General features: G+C 34.8%; 1 pseudogene; it reads left to right on the forward strand.

Annotated features, from left to right (window-relative positions):
* The first annotated feature begins 391 nt into the window (after positions 1–391).
* Positions 392–4,545, forward strand: LOC124892072 (annotated as a pseudogene).
* The last annotated feature ends 220 nt before the right edge of the window (positions 4,546–4,765 follow it).

A 4,765-nucleotide genomic window follows, 5' to 3' on the forward strand; every position in this document is an offset into this window, starting at 1 on the left:
TTCGTTATGTATTCATATATTATGATATGAATATACCACATCAATTCTTTATATATGGATGATGCGATTCCATTGATACGGAGCCAATTCCAAATAAATTCGTTATGTATGGATGATGTGATTCCATTTAAACAAAGCCAATTCCAATAGACTTATTGGAGGGTCCCATTCGCGTGCATCCAGTAGGAATTGAACCTACGAATTCGCCAATTATGAGTTGGGAGCTTTAAACATTCAGCCATGGATGCTTAGCGGGGATCCTCGTACATGGTGAATAACCAAACTCCAATTGAAATGAAATATTTAGGATAAATCAATGCAATTTATGAGGAATCAATGCAATGCAATTTAGGAGGAATCAGTGAGAGGACATTAATTCAAATCCTGAATTTTTGAATTGAGAGAGATATTGAGAGAGATCAAGAATTCTCACCATTTCTTAGATTCATGGACCCAATTCAATTCAATGGGATCCCTCATTCACATTTTTTTTCCACCAAGAACATTTTCTAACACTCTTTGACCCCCGAATTTGGAGTATCCTACTTTCACGCAATTCACAGGGTTCAACAAACAATCTATATTTCACAATCAAGGGTGTAATACTCTTTGTAGTAGCGGTCCTTATATATTGTATTAATAATCGAAATGTGGTCGAAAAAAAAATCTCTATTTGATAGGGCTTCTTCCTATACCTATGAATTCCATTGGACCTGGAAATGATACATTGGAAGAATCCGTTGGGTCATTCAATACCAATAGGTTGATTGTTTCGCTCCTGTATCTTCCCAAAGGAAAAAAGATCTCTGAGAGATGTTTCTTGAATCTGAAAGAGAGTACTTGGGGTTCTCCCAATAACTAAAATGTGTACCATGCCTGAATCTAACTGGGGTTCGCATTGGTGGAGGAACTGGATTGGACAAAAGAGGGATTCTAGTTGTAAGATATCTAGTGAAACTGTTGCTAGAATTGAGATCTTATTCAAAGAGAAAGATCTCAAATATCTGGCGTTTCTTTTTGTATATTATATGGATTATCCTATCAGCAAGGACCATGATTGGGAATTTTTTGATCGTCTTTCTCTGAGGAAGAGTCAAAATAGAATCAACTTAAATTCGAGACCGCTATTCTAAATCTTAGTGAAACACTTGATTTTTTATCTCATGTCTGCTTTTCGTGAAAAAATACCAATTGAAGTGGAGGGTTTCTTCAAACAATAAGGGGCTTGGTCAACTATTTAATCAAATGAAATAAAGCATGTTTCCCATCTCTTCTCGAGAAACAAGTGGCCTATTTCTTTGCAAAACTGTGCTCAATTTCATATGTGGCAATTCCGCTAAGATCTCTTCATTAGTTAGGGGAAGAATCAGCCCGTATCAGATTTTTTGAGGAACGTATCGAGAGAGAATTGGATTTGGTTAGACAATGTGTGGTTGGTAAACAAGGATCGGTTTTTTAGAAAGGTATAGAATGTATCATCAAATATTCAATATGATTCCACAAGATCTAGTTTCGTTCAAGTAACGGATTCTAGCCAACTGAAAGGATCTTCTGATCAATCCAGAGATCATTTGGATTCCATTAGTAATGAGGATTCAGAATATCACACATTGATTAATCAAAGAGAGATTCAACAACGAAAGAAATATCAATTCTTTGGGATCTTTCCTTTCTTCAAATGGAATGAAAAGAGATAGAATCAGGCCGATTCCCAAAATACCTTTCTGGATATTCCTCAATGTCCCGGCTATTCACGGAACGTGAAAAACAGATGATTAATCATCTGTTTCCAGAAGAAATCAAAGAATTTCTTGGGAATCCTACAAGATTCGTTCATTCTTTTTTCTCTGATAGATGGTCAGAACTTCATCTGGGTTCGAATCCTACCGAGAAGTCCACTAGAGATCAGAAATTGTTGAAGAAACAACAAGACCTTTCTTTTGTCCCTTCCAGGCGATCGAAAAATAAAGAAATGGTTAATATATTCAAGATAATTACATATTTATAAAATACCATCTCAATTCATCCTATTTCATCAGATCTGGGATGTGATATGGTTCTGAAGGACGAACCGGATATGGACAGTTCCAATAAGATTTCATTCTTGAACAAAAATCCATTTTTTGATTTATTTCATCTATTCCATGACAGAAATAGGGGAGGATACACATTACACTATGATTTTGAATCAAAAGAGAGATTTCAAGAAATGGTAGATCTATTCACTCTATCAATAACCGAGCCAGATCTGGTGTATCATAAGGGATTTTCCTTTTCTATTGATTCCTGCGGATTGGATCAAAAACAATTCTTGAATGAGGCCGGAGATGAATCAAAAAAGAAATCTTTATTGGTTCTACCTCCTATTTTTTATGAAGAGAATGAATTTTTTTCTCAAAGGATCAGAAAAAATGGGTTCGAATCTCCTGCGGGAATGATTTGGAAGATCCAAAACCAAAAAATAGTGGTATTTGCTAACAACAACATAATGGAGGCAGTCACTCAATATAGATTGATCTGAAATATGATTCAAATCCAATATAGTATCTATGGGTACTTAAGAAATGTATTGAATCAATGTTTTTTAATGAATTGATCTGATCGCAACTTCGAATATGGAATTCAAAGGGATCAAATAGGAAAGGATACTCTGAATCATAGAACTATAATGAAATATACGATCAACCAATATTTATCGAATTTGAAAAAGAGTTAGAAGAAATGGTTCGAGCCTCTTATTTTGATTTCTCGAACCAAGAGATCCATGAATCGGGATCCTGATGCATATAGATACAAATGGTCCAATGGGAGCAAGAATTTCCAGGAACATTTGGAACAGTCCATTTCAGAGCAGAAGAGCCATTTTAAAGTAGTGTTCGATAGATTACATATTAATCAATATTCAAATGACTGGTCCGAGGTTATCGACAAAAAATATTTTTCTAAGCTACTTCGTTTCTTTTTGTCCAAGTCACCTCTTTTTTTGTCCAAGTTGCTTTTAGTTTTATCTTACACACTTCTTTTTGTCTGTATGAGTTTCGAAAATATCCCCATTACTAGGTCCGAGATCTACATCTATGAATTGAAAGGTACGAATGATCAACTTTGTAATCAGTTATTAGAATCAATAGGTTTTCAAGTTGTTCATTTCCAAAAATTGAAACCCTCTTATTGGACGATCATGATACTTCCAAAAAATCGAAATTCTTGATCAATGGAGGAACAATATCACCATTTTTGTTCAATAAGATACCAAAGTGGATGATTGACTCATTCCATACTAGAAATAATCGCAGGAAATCCTTTGATATCCCAGATTCCTATTTCTCAATGATATTCCACGATCAAGACAATTGGCTGAAACCCGTGAAACCATTTCATTGAAGTTCATTGATATCTTCTTTTTATAAAGCAAATCGACTTCGATTCTTGAATAATCCCTAGCACTTCTTCTTCTATTGGAACACAAGATTCCCCTTTTCTATGGAAAAGGCTCGTATCAATAATTCTGATTTTACGTATGGACAATTTCTCAATATCTTGTTCATTCGCAACAAATTATTTCTTTGTGCATCGGTAAAAACACATGCTTTTTAGGGGAGAGATACTATTTCACCAATAGAGTCACAGGTATCTAACATATTCATACCTAACGATTTTCTATAAAGTGGTAACGAAACGTATAACTTGTACAAATCTTTCAATTTTCCAAGTCGATCCGATCCATTCGTTCATAGAGCTATTTACTCGATCGCAGACATTTCTGGAACACCTCTAACAGAGGGGAAAATAGTCAATTTTGAAAGAACTTATTGTCAACCTCTTTCAGATATGAATCTATCTGATTCAGAAGGGAAGAACTTGCATCAGTATCTCAATTTCAATTCAAACATGGGTTTGATTCACGCTCCATGTTTTAAGAAAGATTTATCATCCGAAAAGAGAAAAAAATGGAGTCTTTATTTAAAGAAATGCATTGAGAAAGGGCAGATGTATAGAATCTTTCAACGAGATAGTGCTTTTTCAACTCTCTCAAAATGGAATCTATTCTACTCAAAATGAAATCTATTCCAAACATATATGCCATGGTTCCTTACTTTGACAGGGTACAAATATCTAAATTTGATATTTTTAGATACTTTTTTAGACCTATTCCTAATACTAAGTAGCGGTCAAAAATTTGTATCCACTTTTCCTGATAATATGCATGGATCAGGTATATCAAGGCGAATTCTTCGAAAAAAATTGTGTCATTCACAATGGAATCTGATAAGTGAGATCTCGAGTAATTGTTTACATAATCTTCTTCTGTCTAAAGAAATGATTCATCGAAATAGTGAGTCACCATTGATATCAACACATCTGAGATTGACAAATGCTCGGGAGTTCCTCTATTCAATCCTTTTCCTTCTTCTTCTTGTTGGATATCTCGTTTGTACACATCTTCTATTTGTTTCCCGGGCCTCTAGTGAGTTACAGACAGAGTTTGAAAGGGTCAAATCTTTGATGATTCCATCATCTTTGATTGAGTTGTGAAAACTTCTTGTAACGCCCCAAAAAATGGGTCCCGGAGCGTCACACGGTGCTTGAGGCTACGAGTAGCCGCAAGCTAACCCTTTGAGCCATTTTCATTCAGTTCAACACAAATCAACGGGGTTTCCATAAATAAACCTCAAATATCCATAGAGTAATCATCATCCAAAAATAAAAGAATTTCAGAAAGATAACAAAATATGACTTATTACTCAACTCCCAACATTTATAC

This window comes from Capsicum annuum, unplaced genomic scaffold, assembly GCF_002878395.1.
Source record: "Capsicum annuum cultivar UCD-10X-F1 unplaced genomic scaffold, UCD10Xv1.1 ctg43656, whole genome shotgun sequence".
Lineage (NCBI taxonomy): Eukaryota > Viridiplantae > Streptophyta > Magnoliopsida > Solanales > Solanaceae > Capsicum > Capsicum annuum.